We start from the raw sequence: 14,441 nt of genomic DNA on the forward strand, positions 1-14,441 counted from the left end.
GCCATTTCAGCCTACCGTGCAGTTTCAGTTTCAATTAGCCTGGTGTAGACAAGTAAAGGAGGAGAAAGATAAAGCCTTTCATAACACAGAAAGTTTTTTCATTTGGCAAGGGATAAATAAAATTCCCTGGAAAGTGGGTTTTAGACAAGAAAGGAAGAATTTTGCTTGCAACCTTAATATCAAAAACTGATTTCTTTTGATCAAGCCAGCTATATGTCATATTATTTGCTGTGGTAAATATCCTTTTGGGAATGAACTGGAAGATGGGGGGAAAAATTACTTACATTGTTCATAATATTTCATCCCATTACTCGATAATTTAAAATTAATGAAAATCGCCTTCAGCCTGAAGAGGAGATCTAGCCTACCAGGCAAGGAAAGTGCCAGTGCTAAATCTCTAGGAGGATTTGGTCTGAAACTCCTTTTGGAGTGAACACTATATAACTTCATGGATTTCTGTCTTGACACACGTTGAGGATCTTTCACAGCAGAAGTGTGGGTTTCATACAAAGATAAAGAAGCAAGCATAAGTGATGGCTGTTTATACTTTTCTGTATATAAACTAAATTGTACATTAAGGTCAGTCATCAGTATGAAACACAAATATGAATACAGAGATTGGTGAGCTTGCTATTTCTTTTCACTACTTTCAGTCACCCAATAGCCAAACTGGGCTCAAAGCACCAGCTGCACTTTCAAGGTGGATGCAATCAGGGAGTCTCACTGAGCTGCTGCTGCTGAATTCTTGGGGTGGGTGCAGTGCAAAGATATAGGCTGTGGCTGCACACATCAGAGTTACAGTTGTAGGCAGTGTCTGTTAAAGTCTGTATAAACAGCAGAATATCAGACAGAAAAAACTTTATAGGTAGAAAGGCTCAAACCTGGAGGCCATAACAAACTGTATGTGGGCAGAGGAGAGAATGATGGCCACTGTAAAACCAGAAAATGAGACATCAGGAAGGCACTTCAAAGTACCTAAATCCATCATTCTTCTATGCAGTGCCAAAGCACATTCTTCAAAACTTGGATGCTTAAATTAAGTATATGCTTCACTTTTCAGTTCTGAAGAGGAATAGGTTTTTAAACATAGGTTTTAAATTGAAGGATTCATTATTTGTGTTGTGGCAAACTTGCATTTCTAATTACCAAGATAAAACTGTTTAGCTCATCATTTGCAAAGCTGATTTACACCAGAAGTATCTAATTCATTTTCTTGCTCTTGAGATTAATTATGATAAATCTCTTCCAAATGTGCTAAATAATATAATGAAATGAAACATATTCTTTGTGCCTTATTGAATAGTTTCTTGCATCCTAATGGAGTGTTGGTAGAGAATTACAGTAGACAGTAGAGAAAATTCTAAAATGTTTTTTAAGAAGTAATAATGAACAGGTAAAGAAAGATCACAGGGCTTCCACTAGACCAGTTTTTCTTTGATTTCCACCTTTTATTTCACAGATTTTCTTCACACTACTCCCTTTCCTGTCTTCAATAAAGAAATAATTGAGATGTCTTTTTAAGATTCTGATGACACCTTAAATAATATTTTTGTTAATTTTTTCACATGTGTACTCTTTAACAGGAAACATCTATGCATTTAAAATGGAGAGGAGACTTTCTGTGTCTTCATCAGAGAAGTAGAGAAAATGTGAGGAAGAGAAAAGTATAACTGTTGTATTTATTCTATATAGTTAAAATACCTTACTGTCAGGGAATACAAGAGGATAAGCTGTAAAGATGCTCTCCTCTGCCTCTTTCTCTAGTGACTTAGTTAATGGAACAGGGAATAAGTGGCATCCTGCCCATCTAGCTTCAGTTTTGATATCACAGACAAACTTTACACATGCACAAAAGAAACTGTTTCCTCTTCCTTGGAGGCTCAATTAAGTAAATATATCCAAATATACCCTGAGATAAGCTCCCCAGGGAGGTGGGTAGGTCACCATCCATTTGGACGTGGTGCTCAGGAACTTGATTAAGCAGAGGATTGTTAGAGTTAGGGTAGTACGGTTAGTTCGTAGTTGGACTCAATGATCTTCAAGGTCTTTTCCAACGTGAGCAATTCTATGATTCTATGATTCTATAACTCTCATTCACTCTCACATTGCAGTTTCTTCAGGTGCTCTTGATTTTTCTAAAGTGTCTTGTTCTTAACCTCTCCTTCTACTTCATACCCATGAAGTGTTTGCTATTTGGTGTAGTCTGTTGGTGGACTTGGAGACCAGATTCAGGTCTCCACCTATCTCTGGAGAGAGATGCCACCTATTTCTGCCTAGTCAGCATGAGAGGCAGATCTTGCCTCTGCTGTCAAGAAGAGAGATCATCTTTCTAATTAACAGATATAACAAGCTTCCAAAGCTTGGAAATTGGCATCTAAAGATAAGGTGTCCGTGTTTAATAGTGAAGGTAACAATAGAAGTAGCTGAATGGCATAAAAGCAAGGAGTCATAGATAGTTATACAATACAGTCTGATGCATAAAAAGCCAAATAAAAATTTAAAAATCATTCTCTGAATCTCAAAACAGAAGAAACATTACTGTGATTTCAGAAAAGAAAATTCAAAATTCAAGAGAATTGAGTCTTACAATGGAACATGGGAAAAAGATATCAAAAATAAGCCAACGTGCCAAAACAAAATCAGATGTTCTGATTTATTCAGTTCTTCATCACAGTTTTTAGAGTGGCATCGTGCATGTCAATCAGATGTGGGTACCTTATGAAATATACCTTCTTCAAATGTTCCTAAGGTTTAAATCTAATAGATTAAACCTGCAAAAATTAAGAGCCATAAAGAGGAAAGAATGACTGGAGGAAGAAACACAGAAGCTAAAAGAGATTGATAGTTCTTTTTGCTTATCTTCTTCTATATGATGAATTGAATTTCTTTTAGTATCTGGACTTTGTTTAATGATCTTTAGATCTTTATTTAATGTCATTCAGGGGAGAGGCAGTAGGTGTAGGCAGGAGAGGTGAGTCATACCTAACTCAAGAGGGAACTTGCTGTGCTGTTCATAATGAACTGAATTAAGTTCACAAGTATGAGAAAGTTTCTTTATCGCTTGTTCCTACACCTTTTCTCTAGTCTGACAGATACCCATATTAATGACAGCTTGTTCCTATTCATTTGTACCATTGATGATTAAGTCTAAATACTATTCTAATCCTGAAAGATGATGTAATTCCTCATTTTTATATGAATACAGCATAAGTTCATTACACATACATATAATTGCCTAATAACGAGTAAAGAACTCATCTGTACAGAAAACTGGGAACTTCATCAGCTGTCCCAGCACTGGTGCAGGCTGACTGGAGCATATAGTCTCCACACTGAAAGATGTAAAGACAATCATCTGGCTGTTTCTCTACTGAAACATATTTCTGATGAATTGAATATGAATCAGACTATTTGGGCTTGAAGTCAGGGAAGCATGTAACAGCACAATGCTCTGTCATTTTCAGACTGGAAGACATTGCAATTTGTTGTATAGAAAATAGGTGTGTTGTTGTTGTTTTTTTATGTTTGAGGAAAAATGCACTAGTAAGGTTGGTAGTAAGAAGGTTGGTGGCAATAATGGAAACCTTTATCTTTCAAGACCCAACTGGGAGGCCCTTGTGAATATGAGCCATCTTTCTTATTAAAAACATGAACTGCTGTCTGGGATGCTATACAGGGGCATCACCAGGCCTTAAGTTCCACTTTCTACCTTATTTATTTATTTTCTTTGTGAGCCAGTTGTCCCAGCAGAACATGACAATTAATTACACCTCTCTGTTTCCCTCTGACAAACAGAGCACAAGTAATACCAGCAGGGATTAAACTGTTTGCTTTTGGTTTACAAGGAATTAAAGAGTGTATGCAGTAAACTTTCCCATAAAGGTCTTTCCTAAAGCTGTAGACTAGGGAAATAATATTAATAGCTAACACTGTGAATGCAGAGCTCAGTTCAACAACCTTTAAATAAAAGGCCAACATGTTTTTCCCTCCAGATGGTCTTTACTCAAGGTGCATCTACGTGGGCTTTGGCAGACAGATGTGAGTGCATGCTACCCATGTGCCCTGCCAGCCAAAGACATGCACATCCAGACTGACAGCCCCATGTGGTTTCATTAGCCAGGTCCAGTGCTGCACTAACAGCAGCTTAAGCATTTTTCCAGGTCAGATCCTATATATGTCTGCCAGGCTCTGACTGCAGGCAGGACAAGTGCGCACACCGCAGCAGTTCTCTGCATCCAGTACTGAATTCAGGATGTTTAAGTGATGGGAAGTAAGTCTGCAAGTCTGTAAGCCTGACACTTTCTTGTCTTGGTTGAATTCCCCCGTGTCCAAATGCTCTTTTTGAATTATTTGTAATAAGACCTGTTATGTTCAGAAGAACCTGGTTTCTGTGAAGAGGCTGAAAAGTCAGTGTTGGGGTGAATTACTGACCTACCTGCAGCTAATTCAAACCAGATTACTCAGAGAAGTTGTGGATGCCCCATCCCTGGAGGTATACAAGTTCAGGTTGGATGGGGACTTGGACAGCCTGATCTAGTGGGTAGCAGCCCTGTCCAGCAGGTTGGAACTAGGTGGTCTTTAAGGTCCTTTCCTAAGCCAGTCTATGATTCTATGAAATCAGACTGATAGGAATGATAGCTATTTTCCTGTGTTGACTATTTTGAAAGCAACAATGCAGGGCTTGGGCTGTCTGAAACATAGGAAATCATAACCCAGATCTTCAGACAATTTTAGGAAAAGGACCCCAAGTCTAACCTGAAGGGAGTGCTAAGAGCATCCATCCAAGCAGAGCAGGTTCAGTTTCCGCACAAGGCTGCTCTGACACACTCCAGTGGCCTTTTCTGCAATCCAAGAGAAAGCACATCTGTGCTCTGTGGGGTCCCCAGCAGGAACTGTCCAAGAGAAGAGGGGAACACAGTGCTGGGGGGAGACTTAGCTAATTGCTAATTCTTTAGATGTTTGCAGAAAACTTAGAACTGGTAGCCAAAAATGGATCCACAGTCAGAAATTCTAACTCAAGAAATCCATATTCTGCAGCCTGTGAAAACACAATGGGGAAAATACAGTTCTGTGCTTCTTGTTTTCTTTCATACTAGCTAAGTAATTACATACACTGGGGAATTCCTGTTATGCATATTCTGCAAATAAGGAATCTTTATCTACCAAGAACTTGAAATCATTAAGAGAAAAGAAGAAGAAAAAAAAAAAAAAAAAGAATAGACATTCCAGAGCATGCTTGTTTAAGGTGCAGGGAGAATGGAAAAAAAAGCAATAGATTAAAAGGAAAAGGCACTGCAACTGTAACATTTAATGGAGTGTTAATTGTGCAGTGGGTAAAAATAAATCAGCAGCACAGTTGTTGTTCTTAGTTTAGAAGCTGATTGTAAACATTAAGATCTACAGTTAACACTACAAATTATCTGAACTTTTTCTTTGCTGCATTTTGTATTAGGAGCTAGATGTACTTCTCTGTGCAAACCATTATTAAGCAAGAATCGGGAGGTAGGAAGTCACAGGCTGTCTTTTCTAGTGGTCTACCTACAATTAACTCTACCATTCAAGAAAGTGACACATCCTTTAGTCTTAAAATATCCCTTCTTATATTCAGCATGAACTGAACTTCCATTTAATGGCAAACAATTATTTCAAGGAGAACACTGGCACTTATATAGCACTCTAATTGTTAACACTGGTCCCCTGTTCTAGAGAAGATCAATAGGCAGGAAAGTCTTGTTAGCGTTAGTGAAGAGCTTTGACAGTATTGGATGTTATTGTATAAATGATGAGATTCAAATCTGAAAATCTCGAAAGAATGCATTTTATATAAAATTGTTATTCAGGTTTACAGCTGAACCAGCTACACCAAACTGAGCCTTTTTTCCTTTATACTTACAAAATAATAACAGACATTCATCTACAGCAGCATTCATTAATCTCAACTATTTAATAAATGTTTTTTCATTAATGCTGCAAATCCATGGATTGTTCAAAAGCTTCATTATGTGACTTTGCTCCTGAATGTCTCCCATTCTGATTCTTTACCTCTAGTCTACATATAGCTGTCTAAAATCATCTATAAACCTGACCAACTATAAAGCCCACCAGGATTTGATTTATTTTTTTTTAAACATGCACAATTATAGTTGGATTTGCACAGATGTTCTTAACTCCATTCATAGATGTTCTTCAATTTGTCCCTATTACAACATGGTGAACAAAATTTCACTACCATGAGTGTTTTGACATAGCAAATAAAAGGCAAAGTAATTACAGTTATAGCAATCATATTATTGGATGCATAAGTTAGAACAATAAGTACCATTGAAGCAATACCTTTAGCAGTGTTTGGAATTTGTGGTGTCTTTGTCCTTTCCAAACCAATTCATTCTATGGTTCTGCAGTTCTTCTCATTGATGCTATAAGAATACATTTCTATTTGCCCGATTTTCTGTTTCCTAATCTGCTAATTTATCAGGACGCTAATGCTGAATATCACCTGTGAAATATCATCCTGTGAGCACAACAGAAAAGACTTTCAACTGTGTGCCTTTTGATACACCTGTCCCTTCCCCACAAATTAGCTGTAGCTGATAAAATGGAGCAGAATTGCCAACTATCAGAAACATAGCTTGCTGCAAAGGTCAGAAAGTTAGCAGCGGATTTCTGTAATTCACAGGAGGCATGAGACATTAAGAGTTACTGTCTCATTTGTGTAACAAAGATTGTGTCAAGAAAATAAAGTGGTACAATATTTATCTGTTCTCATGAGAGTGTTCATCATAAGATGAGAAAAGAGCTTTGAAGAAGATCATTCATCTAATGCTATGGAGAATTTTAGCTGCACAATCCAACGCAGAAGTGGCAGGTCATTGCACTTTTTAAAGCAGAGCAACAAGACACATCAAAAATCCTAAAGGATTACAAGTATTGTAGGCTTCATTAGCAGTCAGAGCTTTAGTGTTCCACTGTGTAAAGTGTTGGAGAAAATCCAGAACCTGTATATCCTGTGCCTTGGGAGAGGGCGTCCCAAATTAGAGTGGGAGGCAGCAGGCACAAAATGGTGGATGTTCTATCTCTGGAGAAGTTTAAGGCCAAGTTGGACGGGGCCCATTTGGCAACGCTACCTGTGGCAGAGGGGTTGGAACTTGATGATCCCTGAGATCCCTTCCAACCTGACCTGTTCTATGATTTTATGATGTCCTTGCCTCCCCGTAAGTCCCACAGGCATAACTGGCTGACTCATTTCCCATAAGCAAATCCTATGGAATAAAATTCTTACAGTACTGAACAAATTCAGCAGCACACAATGTTTATTTGGTCTAATCCGTTTGAGAAATTTTGTAGCCTTGCTCTGACTTTGCTCTTCAGCAAAGAAATTTGTTGCAACTCTGGTAGGCAGAGTGGACTTTCTATAAGCCTATAACTGCTTAGAACTGGCAGGCTGGTTTAATTCCTTCAGCAACACTCATCGCTGCTTCATTCAGGATGCACATCTCAACATATCAACTCACAGCAAACATTTCCTCTGATAAACTCTTAATTAATTTATGGACTTAATTCTGGTGGCAGTTACTTTCATGTAGCCAAATTATCTTTATTAACCCTTCTCTGAACACATTTCTTTGCCATTCTTGGCAATTGAATACTGTATGTTTTAAAATGCAGATAAATTGACGTTGCATGGCCAACTGTGTTATTTCCAATACTTTTTTCTGATATATATGTTTGCCATATTTTTTACAATCTCCAATAACCTTTTTAATTGATAATACATAATCCCTAAAGGAAAAGCTATTTGATTTGTGAAAAAGAAAATCTACCCTGGCTTTTTTCTAATTGCCTCTTTGTTATTTGTGTCTTGAAATATTATTCATTAATCATTTGTTATTAATATCGAATTTGTATCCATTAAAAAACTGTTCTGAAAAAACAAGAGTACATAAAAAAAATAAAAGCTCATTATGTTGGATAAGGTTCATAAATAAGGCAAAAGTACAGCATATATGCTAGTTTGTTTATGGATGTATCTGATCCTCAACTGCTAAGTCTAAAGCATCTTACTGCAGTTTCAAGTTATAATTTAATCATAAAAATAGCTTGACAAACTTGAAGTGAAACAAGATTTTCAATAAATATGGTAATGCATTAAAAAAAATCTTCATTTCTTAAATGTTGTCATTTTTATTACAGGATATTTTAACATTGCAGATTTGTTTCTCTTTTCTGAATGAAAGGAGATCTCATTATGGTGTTTTTCGTAGAAAGAGATTTGTTGTTTTTTTTTTATTCAAAACAGTTCTGACAGTATAGAATAACAATTAAAAATTTAGTTGAATTGTTCTTAGTTTAACTACTTTGTCCAAAGGTCTTACCTTTATTATTTCCCCAGATCAATAACCCTCACACTACAGTACACAAGCCTTCCCTTTAGGATTTTAAAACTGCTTACATGTCATCATAAAACTCATGCAAGACCAAATATTTATCTGTGTCTGGCATAGTAGTCAATTGTGATGAGAAAGGAAGTTCCTCAAAGAGGATAATGAAAGATTAATATTACAAGTGGGAGTCAGAACTACAGCTGCAGAATGCATTCTCTGGCAGCCTGAAAGACTAATAGGTAGCAAGAAAAATGTGTCTTCTTTTTGATAAGTCCTCCTATTCATGTATACTCTTCCTAATACTTTTCTTTCTTATTATAATTTCTACATGATTTAAGTAATGAATAGGTGTCCATTGCTTATTTATATTCCATTTCTATCAATATTTCTAAAGAGAAACTAATCATATCTGAAGTACAAACATATCACTTGTTGGTCCACACAGTGATGAAATAACTTAAAATCCAAAACACATGCATGTTTACATATATGAAAATGAGGAAACAGAGAAATAAGAATGAAATGGAACTAATAAACCAATATAAAGGAACACACTAATTGATGTAGTGTTTCTAAATGCATAACTTGGGGGCAATCCTGCATTAAGTGAGCTATAGGAGCTTATTTTCTGTCATTTTATTTTTTTCTGCTAAGACTGAAAGAAAGAAAAAAAATAAATCTGAAAGAACAGCTGACAAAAAAAGCTGACAGATTTCAGCCATGCACACATCTCAAAGACTCCCTTTAAAAATGTATAACATGACATCAAACAAAACAGATAATTCAAAAAGCTTTAAAACTAACATCTCTTGAAATTTTGTCCTGGAAGGCCATTGCTATGTAAGACTTAATACAGTTTAAATTCCTGCCCTCAAATTAAAACAAGGAGACATGCTCCATATTAAGTATATTTTATAATGTAACCTCAGTTTCAGAGTGGATGCCTGTCTCTGTCACTAAATAAACAGCTTTATTTTACTGTTGTTTTTCTAAGAATTAGAATTAGGTATGTTCCATCACATGGACAAGTATAAAGTTTTCTCACTATGATCACGAACAATACCTTTTACCAAGTTATTCATCATCAAAGCAAGTTAAATAATTAATTCTTACAGCAAACTTAGCTGACGGACAAGAAAATGCATTTTCTGAAAGTGCAATGTATTTTCCCCAAAACTGCTTGTTGCTATATACTGATTCAGGAAAAGATGTGTTATTCATAGATATAGTAGAAATTATGTTCGTTGTTAATTGAGGTGTGACTCATAAAATGGGATTTTTTTTCTTGCAGCTGGCCAAAAGAGATTTCTATTGATGTAGGTGATCTTTAGGAAACATTTATTGTTGGTTTAGTTTGAAAGTATATGAAGAGCAATTAGTATTGGATCAGTTCACTCATATTTGAAAGCTATTATCATTTGCACTTGAAAACTGAAGACACAAAGGCACTGCCAGTTGCCCAGATTCTTAGAGGGACAGGATGTTTGGTCCCACATCTATGACTGCTCCAGTTGTTAGAACAGATAACATAAAAAGATTTTGGTCGTTGTAAAATAACTTTGTTTTTTTTCACCATATTGATGTTTCTTACTGTGCTGGTTCATTTTCTACAAAATTACGAAAGGTGTTAAATTGGGAAGTATCTCATTCTGAACCTTCATGAGTATAAATCTGTTGCCTAATTGATCATGACCACTTTACATCTTTTCCAAGATGACTTTCTTTGTCTACAACAGGCGATAACAGATGCTTAAAGGTTATTAATATGTTAGCAGATATGATTTAAATCTTTTTTGTAGTCTGGATAAGGAAGACATTATATGTCCTTATAGCTTTGTTATTTACACAATGCAGTTCAGTAGTGATTCATGCTGCAGATCTGTAACAGGAGCTAAGAATGCATTTCAGCTGCAATTCACAAACAAGTGAAACATTTTCCTTTTCTGATTTTTCATCCAAAATGGAGCTTCATTAAAGAATATTGGCAAGCAGATGAAAAAGAGTTAAAAAATAAATAAATAAATACAAGTTACTCAAAGAATATTTTCAGAGTAACAAATTTAATATTTAGCTCTATCTTTTCATTTCCAATGATTTGTTCATCCACTAAATCTAGTCATATCTAGGGATGTGCACAACATCCACAAAAGGCAATTTTATCTCTTGCAATTTCACACTGTATGTGGAATGTGTCACAGAAATCCCCAGCTCTGCTGCATTCCCTGCCTCTGCCCTTTTTGGGTGGAAAGCAGGCAGATATTGACTGTTTTTTCCCAAATAAGAAATGGAAGAGTGAAAGGCTTACATTTGGAAAAGATGATGTCCTGCAGCAGGTTGAGAACTGGGGGCTGTTCAGGGTCCTTTTCTTGTTTTCACACGGTTCCTTTGCCAACTCTGTTCACATAGCTAGAGACAGCTCCATCACAAATGTCCTCTATTTTAGGAAGGTTGTGGGTTTTTTTTTATTGATCTAAGTAGCTCTTTACCTTGATAATTTTTTACCACCTGCTTCCCAAATCTAGCTATGTAACAACAGCCAGCCTGAAAAAAAAAACATATTATTGCAATTCTTTAAAACTGCAGGGCAGTGTGGGGAACACCTGGATATTGTCACTTTTTCTTATATCTGGTTCCTATAGGGAAAACCAGATTTTAAAAAGCATGTTTTTCTAGTACAAAAGGTCAGTTGTAGGTTGGTTTCATTTCTTTTATAACAAGAAACAGCCATACTTGAATTCAACTTCTCAGAAAACAACCAATTTTGATAAAAATATGTATGTGTCATAGAATACTGCCCCACCAGCACAGAGGCTTCATTAGATATGCATCTACTGTACAGATGTGGTGAATCTCTTCCAAAAATTTACCAAAACAGAACAGGGATAAGCTGGGTGCTCCAATATACCTTGGTGCATCCTTACACAAAAGGAAAAAAATTTAAATGTCTGTTCTTCAGGCAATATATGCTGAGAAAATTAATGTAGTCTCTTTCCGGCCCCAGTCTACCTCTCAAGGTTTATCCCTCTGCAGTCCCAAAAATCCAAGTCTGGACATGAGCTAAGTGTAGTTGTAAGAGGTACCATTCAATGTAAATTTATGCCTATTTTAATGTCTTTAAGAGAGCGATTACTCTTGTGATCAGTGTTTGTATAAATTAGAAAGCAGGGAGGAGGGGGACAGGAGGTTCACTGTGTTAGCATCAGGTTTCCTATCATTTCTGAGTAGAATTGTAAGTAAAGTGGCAACTGTTTCAAGCTTACAAAAGAGGTTTAATCCGGGGTGGATATTAATTTTCACTAGTCACAAATATGGCCAAGCCACTTAGTTCTGCTCTAAAGGACTTTGTAACTATTAGCAACAGAAAAAAAAAAAAATCCATTTTAAAAGGCAATGTTAACTAACCAAAAAAAAAAAAAGGAGAAAAAGGTCTTAAAACACTAGAAAGTCTTTTTTAGATGGCTTTCTTTTCTCAAACTAAAGGTGCAGAAATACTTTTGAAAGATTCACAATGCCTTTTTCTGGTTGTGGCCTCTGCTGATCAACCATGTGAAAACACTTGGCTACAAACTATTTTCTGTTCTCTTAACAATAAATTAAACCCATAACCTATATTGTAATGGTTTCCTCAACCTTTAAAACAACCAACAGGTTATTTTAATTCAATGTCACCTCCCCCTTGTGAAGCTTAGCAGATTGCCCCATTGGATCCTGTTAAATGAATTTCAGCTAAGAAGCTTCAGTATTGTTTGAAAATAAGTTGCCACACAAGCGAGCTTCCTGAAGAAAAGGTCAAAGATAAGTCATCATAATATAAGTTAATCCTCTTCTTATCATGCAAAGTAAAGTTTTTGGTGAAAAAACATATCCATGTTCTGAATGCTATTGTGTTTACTGGATGAAAAAAATAAAATCTCCTGGATAAAAACCTGTATCTTTAACTTAAGATACGTAATCAATAACCTTGTGAGGCATTCAGGCTGCATATTCACTAAGAAGATGATTTATTCAAACACATCCATGTCTCTTCAAGGGTAAATCTATGTTGTCAGCTACACTAAAACAGTATTTTCAGCTCTTGTTTTCATAACATTAGTCCTACATGACAGCTTTGTATCATCCGACAACCCTAATCCATCTCAAGGTTAGAATATATTTTGTATTTCAGATCTCCCAAATCTCTGACCACTTAGTATAAGTAGGATTAACATAAACACCAGAAACCACAGAGAAGCAGCAAAAGACAAGATTACACTTTGATCTGCTCATGTAGACATTTGCTGAACTTCAACAATACGATGAGCAGCAGAGCAGGGCAGAACAGAAAAGCACGAGCTTCAGAGTAAAGCTTTATAACGTGTACTTTGGTAGAAAATAACCAGTTGCATTGTATGCTTCATCAAAATGCCTTACCTCGAAAGTTAGGATAGAAGTACCAAAACTGTTCTTATCAGTGAAGCAGAAACAAATTTCACTTCAATACAATTGTTAGTCCCCTAAACAGATAAAATTCAGTGGGGAAAAATTCTTCCAGTGCTAGTGAATCCATGCATTCTATACATGCATTACTACGAATCTGAGTGAGAAGACTTTGTCTGTGGGTAAGCAGAGAGATTATCTCCAGCAATTAATACTACTATAAAATTCAGTTGACAAGGTTGTCTTAGCAATGTCTACTGCATAACAAAACCAGAATCTGTCTGCTACACCCTGGAACTCAGTGCCCGTACACTGCTAACTAGCACTGTGAAATTATTGTACTAACCTCAATAAAGCAGAGTATTATTTTGAATATTATAAAACTGCCAGAAATGCTAATAAAGAGGACAAGGTTGGAAACCATGAGGGATGATGGGATTCTGATGTACAATAAAAAGGGATTACCTTTCTTAATAAAAAGGGCTTTTCTGAACCTTGCAAGTCCAAAGCACTCAACTCTTCACTTAGTGAAAATTCCCTTTTTTTTTTTTTGAGCTCATATGCAGTGAAATGCCCTGCTGAAACACCTTGTATCTTTTCCACTCCAAAAGTGAGTCCTACAATAAGAAGTTACAAGAAAATCAACTTTGCTCTACAGCTCTTAGGAGATTTCTATGGGCAAAGGCTAGATCAACTAAGATTTAGTCTAATTTAGAAACTAGTATGTATTACAACAAACATATATTTTTCCCAGTGTCACATCAAAAACAAACCATCACTGTTTGTTATATTTTTCACTTTTGGAAACATCTGTAAATTATAAGAACTGTATATAAAATTCTAGCTGAATACTGGAATCCAGCAACGATTTATTTTCCCTGTTACAGTTGTTTTTAAATTGCCCTGATTCACTTGGCAAAATTTTGAGTATTTTAAAGGGGAAATAGCATCTGCTAAAGTCTGCTCAAGTGCTGTTTCACTTTACGTATACAAGGAATTGAAATGTGGGCTTTGCACGACAGAAAGAAAAAGGATCCTATCCATCAGGTTACTGCCTTTCTCAAGCTGTCTTACTGGAGATTTTCTATGTAACTAATTAAATAGCTAGTAGGAAAATAGCGAGAAGGATGGTAGTCTTATGATCTTTTACATAATTAGTTTTTTGGGGGTGGAGGTGAAAGGGTGGGGGGTTACTGTTCATTAAATTTTAATGAATAACATTCAAGATAATATAGGTCCGACTTCTGCTCTCATTTACTATGGTGTAGAGCTAGACTCATAAGATAAAATAGCTTATATTAGTATAACACTATGTCACTGTGAGAAGGATGCATCCCATGGAGTGTTTTCTGAAGGAAGAGAGATAATTTCCCCCAAAATAACCAGGAGGGAAATGCTTTCTGTGATTGTCTTCACTCTTCAGTGTACCCTATTCATACGTTAATCTGTGCAGTTTTCTGTTCAGCATGGCAAATCAATATGTCTGAACCCCAAAAAAACTGTTTCCGCAGCTCTTCTACTAATTTGATAGGAAGTGCTTACTACAGATTCTTGTCTTTTCTTGTACACTCAGGGAGAAGAAAAATAGAGTAAATAACACATGATTTAAGCAAAACCTTTTACTCATAGATGATATCTGAAACA

Source organism: Meleagris gallopavo, chromosome 7 (genome assembly GCF_000146605.3).
Source record: "Meleagris gallopavo isolate NT-WF06-2002-E0010 breed Aviagen turkey brand Nicholas breeding stock chromosome 7, Turkey_5.1, whole genome shotgun sequence".
In the NCBI taxonomy this organism is placed as follows: domain Eukaryota; kingdom Metazoa; phylum Chordata; class Aves; order Galliformes; family Phasianidae; genus Meleagris; species Meleagris gallopavo.